At 40.5% G+C, this 12,595-nt stretch overlaps 1 protein-coding gene across 4 annotated transcripts in view; it reads right to left on the bottom strand.

Annotated features, from left to right (window-relative positions):
• The window catches only part of ab (BTB/POZ-zinc finger protein abrupt), a 50,754-nt gene that overhangs the window by 33,017 nt on the left and 5,142 nt on the right, over positions 1 to 12,595 (bottom strand). For all 4 annotated transcript variants that reach the window (XM_036815719.3, XM_036815732.3, XM_036815727.3 and 1 more), the window contains exon 3: positions 3,511 to 3,786. The gene's annotated coding sequence lies outside the window, so the exon portion shown is untranslated. The remainder of the gene's footprint in view (positions 1 to 3,510; positions 3,787 to 12,595) is intronic.

Here is a 12,595-nt window from a genome sequence, read left to right as displayed (position 1 = left end):
GTGCTTCGGCTGGCTGGCCATAATGGAAAACGCGTATTGGCCAAGTTGTGCGTGGCGCGTTTGTTGTCATTAAATTTGCGTTTATTTCATTGGTTAACTTGTCTCCTTTCCTCTCCTCCGTTTTCTATTTTTCTATCTGCCTCTCTCTCCCTCCTCTACATCAGTTTTTTCCTCTGTGTGCGCGTTTTATTGTCTCGTTTCTTGTTCGTTTTCAATGCTTTATTTAATGATCGTGTTTACATACTTAGACCATCTCTCTCGCCCACGGTATTCCAACTAAATTGTTTTTAGAGCCGATTCAGATTCAGATTCAGATCCAGATATGTGGGCAATTCAATTATGGCCCCTGGGCGTTATCAAATTATTACCGAAATCCATAAGAAACAAACTAGTTTGCCATGATGTCTTTGAAAACGGTGTTATTTTAGCGAACGTACTAAAGGAAAATTATTATTTATGAAAAATTTTAAATAGCTCCTAGGCGTTATTCAATTATCACGGTCTTTAAAAACGCTGTTGTTTTAATACATGTACTATTGTATACAAACTTTAAAATAAAAAATTAGTGCAAAGATATTTTTCTAAGCAATCTGGTATTAAAACATTTTAAATTTTTATAGTTTCGAACTCTTTCAAATCAGACAACAAAACAGGTAAGTCATCTGAAAGCTCACAGGTTAAAAAAAAACCCTTTGAAATGGCCAAGCAAAAACATTGCTCTAGGTTTCACTTATCGGAAAAGAATCTATTATCGTTTCCCCACCGAAAGTGCCAATCCAATTTTCAGGTCCAGCCGGGATTATCCGGCCAAGCGGCTTTGATTGGATTCGGGGGTCAACTGATGGATCGATATGTGACCGGCGTTGACGGAGGTGGTCAGGTTAATTATAACATTAGCCAACTGACAACTGGTCAGCGGTCCTAAGCTCGAGGTATCGAAGTAATCGAAACCCACAGTCCAGCACACACTGCTGATTTGTGAAGCGGAAGGTGTTTGCCATCGACATCGGCATCGGCAACGGCATCCAAATATACTTTTCCCACACTGCCGAGGTGTTCACACCGTCCGCCGTCCCCCTCGATGAGTCGCAGCTCCCCCGCCCGGGTTTTCGGATCGGGTTGGGTACTCGTAAATTTCCATATGACATTATTAGGTGGTTCGCTGGTTCGGCGGTGCCTCGGTGCCTTGGTGCCTTGCTGCCTGCTATTATGTCATAATTTTAGGAAAAAGTGAAGCGCTCAACCAAAATAAATTAAAAATTGCTTTCATGCTTGAATCGTTTCGGGGGCGGGAGACTGAGTGAGTACTCGGCTGCCTGCGAATCCGGCGAACTTCATTACCGCTCGTCTCATATCCAAATATAAAGCGCGCTGTGACATTGCCACGGATCGATCCCCGGTACACCTCTGCCACACACTCGCCTCCAAGTGTTTATGGTCGATTGGAAGTTTATAATGGTTGATATGGCCCCCTTTTGCTGGATTCAAATTTAGAACGCCGGGTGAATGAAGTGCGCAATATTCAATTAAAGTCATTATTATTAGTAATTTCCCTTCGGCAGCAATTGCCATTGATTGTTCGTTAGATCGGCCTGGGGATCGATCGATCCATCGATCGAACGATCGGTAATCCCATCCCCACCCGCACTAATTGATATTCGAGTGCGATAGACTCTCGGCCCAGGGGGCCAGCTGCATTTTGTTTGAGAGCCGAGGACGGACACCAACCGGAAAAATTCATCAATTTCCAATTTGTATGTATTAAGGCGAGCACCCCCAACTACCCCACCCCCAACCCCTTTTTCTGGGCTAAGCATAATGAGGCATTATGCAAAAATGGACGAGTATATTTTTTCGCTAATGAAGAGCTGTATTTTTTCTGTTCGCTTGCCTACATACGGACGTCTTTATTAAAAGTAATTAAGTCGTTGTAATTGTCATTTGACGAACTGTCTATTAAGTGGAGAAGGTGGTGGGTGGGTGGTTGGATAAATGGGATTGTTTTGACATCTGCTAGAGAGCTACTTAAATTTGTATCGAGAACTGAAAAGGGTTTAAATATTTCTTACACATCCCTTAGATTCTAGACCATTTAGATCAAGTATAAATGTATTTCACAAGTATGGTCTACACATTTAAAAAACGAAAGAGCAATTCAAACATCTTAGCACTGGTTTAATGCAATATTAAAATTTCGGAACTCCAACAACTTGGAGTGGAAACTACCCCATGGGGTGAATTTCCCCCTCGAAATACGAAGTCCTCAGTTGTTGCCCCATTCCACTGACTGGCGTCATTGAAGTAAGTAATAATTGTGTCTAAATTTGTACGCAGACCATTTGAATCTCAATAAAATTTATAGTTATGACGAAAATATCTCCCTCATCCCCTCGGCGAGTCGATTCCGCTCTGCAGGCGAGCTTTAAAAGCATTTTGGGTTTTGGGTAGCCAACGCGACCGTACAGAAATTGAACTCAAGTGCAGACAATTGAAGCTCCTCAGAGAAATTTTTGGACTGCGGGTTTTTGCTTTGAAATGGTGGGGCGGGGAGTGTGGAAGGGGTTGGGGAATGGCACCCCTTTAGACGCCGAGTGTGCATATGTGTGTGAGCTCAGATATATTTTTGATTTTGATTTCAATTCTCTATTTGTCCGTCTGTCGTTGATTTTTTTGCAAGCGGTTATTAACCAATGCAAAGTCAGCCGACGGTCGAGTACTCGCGCCATTTGGTTAATTGATTCCATCGTTTGCCATTCCCCAAACCAACCACCCACACCCCTCTGGGCACCCAACCCTCAAAAGTCGTTCCTATATGATTCTTTTCTTTTTGGCGTTTGCTTTGACCAATTTGAATTTGTATTTTTTATTGTTGCCATAGAGCGAAGAACGTAAGTAAATCTGTTTCGCAAACTGTACAAGCGAAAGGGGTACACAGAAAGTAATCCTTGCATTGTTACATTTCTTTTAACTTATCATGTTATGTGATGTGATTCAAGAGTTTTGGGAAAAAAATAGAACTAAGGGATGACCTGGACTTACAGAGAAAATAAAATATTACGTTTAAAATGTTAGAACATTTCTTATGAAAAAAATATGATTTTTAACTCTACATTTTGTAAGGCACTAACCTATTCGTATGTTCCACAACATTCAAAAATAAAACTTTCTATTCCAAACAGAAAACATTACTATTTCTTTCTGTGCACTTTCGAGGGGAGGTGAGTAAGTTTATACGAAATAGAGGTACCCAGGGGTGGGGACTTGGAACTTAGAGACTGAGACCGCCACAATTACGCCAAATTAAAAGTAATATTGCGTCGCTCTTTGATTCTATTAAGACTGTTAACCGGGGGTACGAAAGAAGTGCGGGGAGCTGGGTGATGGAGGGCCGCATCGAGGGATGCCAACTCGTCCACATTTAACAACATTAAGAAGCTTTTCAATTGCGCGGCATTCAATTAGCGAATTGATTTGGCCCGTCCACTTAATGGAAATTTGAGTGGTACTCACATGTTGCTGCTGGTTAATGCCGCTGTTGCTGTTGCAGTAGCAATATCTCTAGATGTTGCTGCTGCTTCAGTCGCCCAAGATTCCGATGATGTGGCTCAGCTTTTGATAGCAGATGTTGCTGCTGTGTCAATGGGTAAAGTTGCAGCTTGATCTATTGTTGCTGCTGCAGATCCGTATATTGTGGCTGCAGTTTGTATTATTTTTTAGAATTTATGCGGCTGCTGCAGTTGCTTCTTCTCCCTTCAGCTGCACAACCTTGACTCTGCAGCCCAGTGTCTGCAACAAAAGAACAAAAAGCAGTTGACCATTAGAAGATATTTTGAATTCACCCTCGATTCGTTGGGCCTGCGATAAAAGTGTCAATTGCAATCAGAATTTATTGCCACCTTTCGATGCGTGGCTCAATTCGTTGCATTAGGATCAAAGCCAATACGGAGATCGACCGACCCCGAAATCGAATGACCGACGGACCCAAGACTAAGACTCGACTTGGGTTACCTGTTTACCTGTTCGTTCGGCGGTCTAATTGCACCCACTTAGCACTCACACACACACACTGCCGAGTAGTACAACAATTGCTGTTGATTTTGGCCCTTTTGATCCCACATATAGGGAATGTATAAATTTCCAGCTTGTCAAGGCGGTCTGCCCTTTGTCCCTGTGTCAAAATCAGTAAAGATCTTGCTCCTAGAAGATCCCTACTGGACCGATTTTCAAGGCACGCAAGGTGGCCGAAACATCTTTAGATTAAGGGATAGTACCAAGCCATTCCCCATTTCTGACCCAGAAAAACCCCCAAAAAAAGAATAACAATAAGCAAACTAATTACTGATACGCGTGGAAATTTTCAGCAATAACAACCTCCAGAAAAAAAGGGTTCGGTGGTGGAAAATTATGCGCTGCAATTTTTATTGCCTCATTGTTCGTGGCATGTTTCTGCTACTGATGTTGCTGTGGGTGCTTTGCATTGTTCCGGCTTTGTTTCTTGGACATTTTTGGGTTAATGTTAATTACCCGAACTGCTTTCGCACAGAGGAAGCCCAAAGCAATTAAAATTTTTATGACGCACTGAGTTATTACTTCAAATCCACAAACTTGAGTAATGGCCACGCCCCCGCTCGCTGACCTTAACAGCCTCCCCCGGCAAAGGACGTGAGAAACTCCACCAGAAAAACGCAAAAGAAAAGGAAAACCAACGCCCCCGAAACGGAGAACAACATGAAAAAAGCAAAGAAGCGAAAAGAGGCCCAAGAACAAGGAGAGATATTAAAAAGATTTATTGTCTTATGATTTCCAGAGGGGTCACGACCGGCGGCGGAAAAAGTGCAACTGTTTCGGTCAAGATTTTCTACCTGGGCGGCGGGCGGTCAAAGGTTAATCGCTGATGAGCAGCCTCTTTGTGATCGGTAGCACCCAAAAACCTATACCACTTGCACTTTCACTGCCTCGAAACAGCAAAGTGAAATGCTGTAATTAAACTCTAACTATCAAAATGCAATAAATTATACAAAAATCCCCTACCTTAACTCATCTCCGTCCCATAGCTCTCGACATTTCTTTCGTTGATAATTTACATAAAACGATTTTCGGTTAAATTTCAAACCATTCAAGCAGCTGCAAGTGAAAAGATTTCCGAAATCAGATATGTGAAAGTTTATTAATTAGCCAGCAAATGCCAGATCTGTGAGAGACCAAAACGAAGACGCAGTTTCGAGCTGAGTTCGATGTAGAAATTAAAACACTGTCTTTAAATAGTTAAGGTTATAGGGAAGCTGATGATGATGTAAATATTTTGTTTTACATCCATAAATAAAAGTATGGATAATAATCTTAGATCTTTAAAAATAAGTTAAGATCGCTGGATTCCCCAAAAAATTTTGAATATAAAGTAAAGCTGCTATAATATCATTTTCACTTAAGGTTTTACTGCTTGCAGATAATTACAGATATGATTCACCGCTTGATTATGCAAATTTGCCAGGTGATTCCTGCTTTTCCCGATCATTAATTGAGGGCTGACGTCAACCAGTCTTAATACAAACCCGCAGCAATGCTTGTAATTACTTCTTCCACTACAACTAACAAGCCACAAGTTGAAGTTGTTTTCCCTCCGAGTGGGCGGAAATATCAGAGGGTGGTGGGGGGTAACAAAGGATTGCATGATTAGGACGCATATCAATTACTGGCTACAAGACTTCCCCCCCTCTCTCACTCGCTATCCACGTTACAAGCCAAATGCGATTAACATAAAAGGTCAGCAAAAGCTACGGAAGAACCCAAAGGGCCAAACACCCAAAACAAAACAACAATGGAAAGTGGTTAAAAAAGTAGTAATAGGCGTAATAAGAATAATTGGTGATAGGGGGCTTAGAGGATGGAGAGTCGTCCTGGTGCGTGTTCTGGGGTTAGTCCTGTAGTTGGTGTTGTTGTTGAAACGCGTTGACTTGTGACCATTTCATAAATACCGGTATAAACAAATTACGACAATAATAACACAGCAACATCAACAAGAGCGAAGGAGCAGGACAAAATTTATTTTTTATTGCTCACATTTACACATGTCGAAGCAACGCCCATCGAAAGAGTCCCCCTTGACTATCACCCACATACAGAACTCGAAACAAAAAAATATGAATTTCTAATGAAATTAACCTCCTGCTATGCTTCCTTTTTTTGGTTGCCGGGTCAGAGTGTTTATTTGCTGACGGGCCTACAACTATCCAACCGTCCAAAACAGCCTGACCGAAGGACAGCTGGAAACCGGGGAACCCATGGACCCCATCCAAAAGTAATGCACAAGAATTTTGAACTACCTATCTATGAATTATCATAACTAGTTTTAAGTATGCGCCCATAAATATTTATGTTAGATCATACAAAATGTTTTAAAATGATAATATCCTTAACCAATATAAAGTTTTAGAACATATGTATGTAAGTAATGGATTCTTAACCTCTTTAAATTCAATCAAGATATATTTTAAATATTTTAAAAAAACCTACACAGATTATAAAAATAAGAACCAGATTTGTTTCACATTTTTCTCAGTGTATCCCCTCACTGCGCCTGCCATTGACCCCTTCACCGCAAGCCGTCTTTCTTTCCGTTCGCACATTGTAATTTTCGGTAATAAAAACATTTTTTACTTCATAATTTTTCGAAAACGCGACTGCAATATGGAGGGGATATTAACCTACCTAGGATAATTGCAGGACTCGGAAAATAACTAAACAAAAAAGGTGGTTAGAGGTTAAGGAAAGGAGAGTAAGTCAGAACAACGTTAAATTGGCTTAAAATATCGGAATACTTGGAACCGTTTATTTATGCGCATTGTGAATCACCTTCGACAAGAAGCAGAATCGACAGCTGGCCAAAAAATAAAGAAGAATCTCCGCCAGAAAAGAAGTCGAAGCCAGCGCCTGTCCAGTAAAGCTTAAGTGGGTATTAATTTCTCCCCAATGACGGGACGTCCTTGCCCCCGCACCGCAACCCCCAACTCCCTTACGGCCACAACAAGCGATTGCATTACCACAAAACTTTGAGCCCAAGAGGGGGAGGGGGTGGGGATGGGGCCGGGAGGTAAGCAGTTAGTCACAAATACAATCGCGTAATTAATTAAGCGCGTCAGCTGGACACTGACCGCCGTTAGGGGGTGGGGCAGAAGGGGGATAATGAAAGGATAAAGACAGTGGAACCCATGAGATATTATCTAACAATCTATAATTTTTGTAATAAAATTAGATTTTAAAATATTAATAGTATACAATTTTAAAGGAGTTTTATATTTATTGAGTACTTTTATTTATTTAAATTTTGTTTATTACTTAATTAATAAAATTTAAACAAAATAAAATATTTAAGTGTGCAGTGGAACCCATGAGATATTATCTAAAAGTCTATAATTTTTGTAATAAAATTAGATTTTAAAATATTAATGGTACACAAATTTAGATGAGTAATTAATTTATTGATCAAATATTATTTATTTAACTTTTTCTTAGTACTTTGTTGATTAAAATAAAAATATATAACTAAGTTAAGATGTATTTTCATTAAACCATGTTATATATTTTTTGAGTTTCATATTTCAACAATAATCTTGGTATTCCATGTATTAAAGCTTAATGTTGGAATAGATGTATGGGGACTTTTGAGGGACCAAGATTGCTTATAGATAGGGCCCACTGTCCCGAGAACCCATGCTGGGCAGCGGTGCTTAACCCGAGACACACGCATTGTTGACCGGATGGATTGGATATGGAATCGCAGTGGGACGGTCGGCGGAAGGTGGTCGGCGGAACACACCTCAAATCGCGTTTTGTCCTTTATCAGGTAATTCACTTTTTAACTTGCTCTTCGCCTTTTATTCTGTAATTCCACTCGAGGCCTCGTTCCTTTTCTCCAACTCACTCCTTTTTTTTCGCTTTTTGTAATTGTTTGCCATTAATTACAGCAACAACAACAACAACAACAACAACAAGAACGGCAATAACGAGGAGCAACAAAGTCGCATTCGCGCAAATATTTCCGCCTTAACCTCTACCCCTCACCACGAATCGCTTGGCGGGTTGTTAATTTTATTTATAAGTCGCATGACACACCTTCCTTTCAATTCGATTTACGATCCGTGCATTAACGGTTAATGGCAGGGTCAGGCTTTTGGTCACCTCCGTTTCTGTCCCCTTCGCAGGCTCAAAACAATTGTCATTCTGCCATTTAATTGCAATCGTCGATGGCATTAGAACTTGCCCAAATATGATTTCCGTTTCCGGCTATTGCCGCCACCCCCCCTTGGACCAACACATCATAGATAGCATCGAGCAGGTTCGATGCAACACGAAGTGCTTCGGCTCCAACTCGAACCGAAGTTTCCGAGCGCCAATAGAGCGAGATGGCGCGCGAGGAAAGAGAGGGCACGCACCCATATTCATATTCATTCATTCGGTTCGCCAGCCGGCAAAACGGCAAGAAAAACAATAACAAACCCCAGCTGAGAAAATTGGGGGGTTTGGTTTCGCTTCCGAAAAACCTAAGAGAAGCCCGAAAGAGATGGAGCCTCCAAGAGCGGAGACTGCAGTCTCGAGTTGCAAACTGCACACCAACACCACTGAAAAGGCGAGACCAAGGAATACCCATAGAAGGCCAGTCCGAGTGGCGACTTCTTTTGTGGAAAGGGCGTCTTTTATTTATTGCAGCTTCGATTCTGCCCCCGAGATTCGGGGTGTGGGGGTGCGGGGGTGCAGTGGTTATGCCATCATCTTATGCGCCTTTCTGCAGGATGGTGTGTGGGCAATCTTGGGCGGTACAGGGGGCACTTGTTAGAGAAGACCACTTGGTATACTCAGTTTTTTGCTTTGTTTTAAATCAAAGAAAACATATTTTGAATTATATCTTTTGGTGGAGGAGTGCTACTCTTAGATTAAGTAGGCTACATTTATGAAAATGAGTTTATATTAATAAAATGTTGCACTCTTTGGCATTAAATTCACTAGAATTGCCTTTTTTATTTTGTAAGACATGCGTTTATCTTATTATTAACATATCCTTATACCAACTTAGTATAATTTTTGGTTTTCAATTTAAGTTGCATAGACTTTAAAGCATACAATTAACAAACTCTCAGAAAAAATAAAGTGCTATTTTAGTGGGATTTCTTTAAATCAAATTGAAAAATTGTAAAAAATAAATATTTAAAATATTTTTAAAAATAATTGTTTTAAATAAAAGAAAACATATTTTGTTTTTTTTTTTTGGTGGAGGTGTGGTACTCTTAGATTAAGTATGAAAATTAGTTAGAAATATAAAATGTACAATTTGTCATTAAATTCACTGTAATTACCTCTGTTATTTTGTAAGAAATGCGTTTTTATTTTTATTAATACATCCTAATAGGAACTTCATAGAAATTTTGGTTTTCAATTTAAGGCTAGAGTTTGCAATAGAGTTTAAAGCATGTATTTGTCAATACAATTATCAGAAAAATTAAGTGCTGTCTTGTTGGGTTCTCTTTAAACCGAATTGAAAATTTTAGTATATTACTTTTGATATTTCTAAGAAAATATAAAAAGAAATCTTAACTTCCTGGTCTCATTTGCAAGCGCCCACTGTCTCTTTGGGTGTGTGCAGTCTTAAGCAGTATTTTCGTTGTTTGCTTTTAACCAAGTTGGCGCTTGGCTCGCGGCCAAATCGAGAAATCAAATCAATAATTTGGCTGTGGCAAGAACGGCGGAGAATCGGCGAATGGGTCTGCCAAAGAACTGCATTCGCCGCACGTTGCACACGGCTATTACCGCCCCCGCCCCCCTTGACAGTTGTGGCACCAAAAACAGACGACATCGTCATCATCTCGTCATCGTCATCATCGCCATGGGGTTTCCCCGATTTGTCCTGTCTACGAAAACGCTTTCACACAAGAACAACAATCGCGAACAGCGAAATCAAAAGAAAATCCGCAAGCATAAAAATCAAATAGCGCTGGGGGCCAAAGCGACCATGAAAAGGGAAAAGTGGATGTGGATGTGGCGCTGGGGAAAATGGAGAAAACGGCGTTGGGGAAAAGGGGGAGGGGGGTAACGCACACGCTGAAATGGGCGAGTCAGCGATGACACGTGCTTTTTTGCAGCTGTTTTTCGTGGAAAACTCGCAACTGTGCGAAAAAAAGGACAAAAACAAAAATCGCAAAATCAACGCACACACATACAGTTCGAAAAAAAGCGAAGGAAGGGGAAGAAGGAATGGAATCGCGAATATTCGCAGCCGACGACAGCCGAAGGCGATTCGAGGCCTTCAACTGCAGCAGCGGTAAAAGGATTAGGGGGGTCAGGGGTCAGAGGGCCGGACAAGTGAGCAGTGCAAAATGGGAGCAAAGAGAACAGCAAAGAGTGCCAAATATCAAACGGCAAGAGTCGCATCCTTTCAAAGTATTTGTTTGCCCGCAAATGTGTGAGTGCAAGGGACAAGCAGCCTGCAGGTGGCCACCGATTTGTTGTCCTTGTAGCCACAGTGGACACTCGGTCAACGGGAATTATTTATAGTTTAAAAAAATAAACAAATTCTTAAAGGTATTTTCCCAATCTAAAAAATAGGGTTGCTTAAATTATTCATTTTTACTTGAATTATACGAAAACATTTAATATTATAAACTAGTTTGGAGGACTTATACATTATTGTAAGTATTACTGTTTCAATAACAAACGTTTTGAACCCTATACAAAAGAATAGCACCTGATTATGGGTATTACAAAGGATTTTTTTTTTATTTTTAGCGAACAAATAAAAACTTTGAGTCTTAGACTTATTTCCAAGTATTCTATTCAAGATTCTGATATCAATTTTTATTTTTTCAACCCGTTTTTGATAATGATTAAACAAGTGTAAGTTCGAATAAATAGGAACCAAAAAAATGAACTGTGGGTGGGACTCGAACCTTCTACCCGTACTGTTACTTGCCCCCTGAGCCATACCCATACTATTTTCTTTCGTGGCCTTTGAATGCCTTTAGTTTACACAATTTTTTTCCACCAACACAAAAAAAACTACTGTTTTATATATAAAATAAACATATTAAAATTAAAAGAAAAGCATTTTAAAAGTAAAAGTAAAACATTTTGGGTGCAAAAAAAAGGTTTCATACATTTAAAAATGCGAATTCTCTCTGAGTAATACGACTTCTTTTCTTCTTGAAAGCTAGGGAAGTAACTCCAGTTTGCCAGTGACCACCGTACATTTCGATCCTATAGTATCTGTGCCTATAAAGGTGTTCGTGTGCTTGTGTGTGCGAGGGAGAAGGGATCCAAGGGGGAGTGAGACAGACAAACAGACATCCAGAGGCCAGACAACGTCAACGACAACCACAACAACAACAACGTCGCAGTCTTTTTGGCGCGTGACGTCGAATTTTGGAATCGGACGGAACGTCGTTCCATGGCAGATGGCAAATTGCATTATTATGCGAGTGTCTGCAATCTGCACAACCATAACAACAACAACTACGTCGACACACAACAGACACACAGAGAAGGAAGCACAAAAACAAAGTGCAACAAAATAGGGAAAAACAACAGACAGTATTTGGACTGGACGCTGGCATCATCGGAATCGGTAGTATAAGAACCGGAATCGGAAAGTTTCGGTTGCCATCGGTAGCTCTCGATGGGCGATTAGAAATGTGGGAGTGGCAGGGCGATGGGTCATTCGCAGGGATTACATTCCGTTTTGTTCAAAAATTAATAGAATTTCATAAGCTTTTTCGGCTGCGTCGCCCTGTCTCTTTCTCTTCCTCTGCCGCTGTCTCGCTCGCTCTCTCTCCATCTGTCTCTTTCGCCCGCTGCAGCTCTCTCTATCGCTATCCCTCACTCGCTCTATTTGCCGACTCGCTCTTTCAAATGTTAATTTGAATTTTTATTAGGTTTTAGGCATGCATTGTTGTTGCTGCCGCCTTTCCACTGCTGTTGTCATGCATTTTATTTTCACTTAAAACTGCAATTGTTGGGGGGCCTTTGTTGCTGCTTTTGGGGGCCTCAGTCGCAGTCGCAGTCGCCGTTGGCGTCGCTGCCTCTGCCGACGTCGCTGCTGTCATCGTTGAAAGTGCGACTGCGTTAGAAAATTGCATTTGATAATACTAAACACACGGACAGCACACAGTTAAAGTCGCCAACATATAGAAATCGTTTTTTTAGGTCGTGGGCTGGGCAGAAACAAGAGGGCAAAATATAACCCAAACTGCAGTTGTACTTTTTGCTACGTGTCCTTAGGCATCATGAAACCAAGGAACTACTAATGGGTGCAATAGTATAATATAGTATAGTCTTTAGATTCCGATTTTTAAGTTATACCATGATGGGGAAGAAATCTTCCGAGCTTTTGACGCCGGATTCAAAGCAGGACCAATGTTTACAGACAGGACTCTAAACTGTACAGAGGCTTTTAAGAGTTTTATAAACAATTACTTATAACTATTTTAAAGATATTTAAATAAACAAGAGGTTATGAAAACATCAATGACTATACTATTACAATAGGATAAATAAAAATTGCTAGCTAAAGTAAAACTACACAGGAAGACATATTAAAGTACAATGTTCT

The sequence above is a fragment of the Drosophila suzukii genome, chromosome 2L, assembly GCF_043229965.1.
Source record: "Drosophila suzukii chromosome 2L, CBGP_Dsuzu_IsoJpt1.0, whole genome shotgun sequence".
Classification (NCBI taxonomy): Eukaryota; Metazoa; Arthropoda; class Insecta; order Diptera; family Drosophilidae; genus Drosophila; species Drosophila suzukii.
Note: the sequence above shows the minus strand (reverse complement) of the source record. Positions and strands in the feature narration are given on the sequence as shown.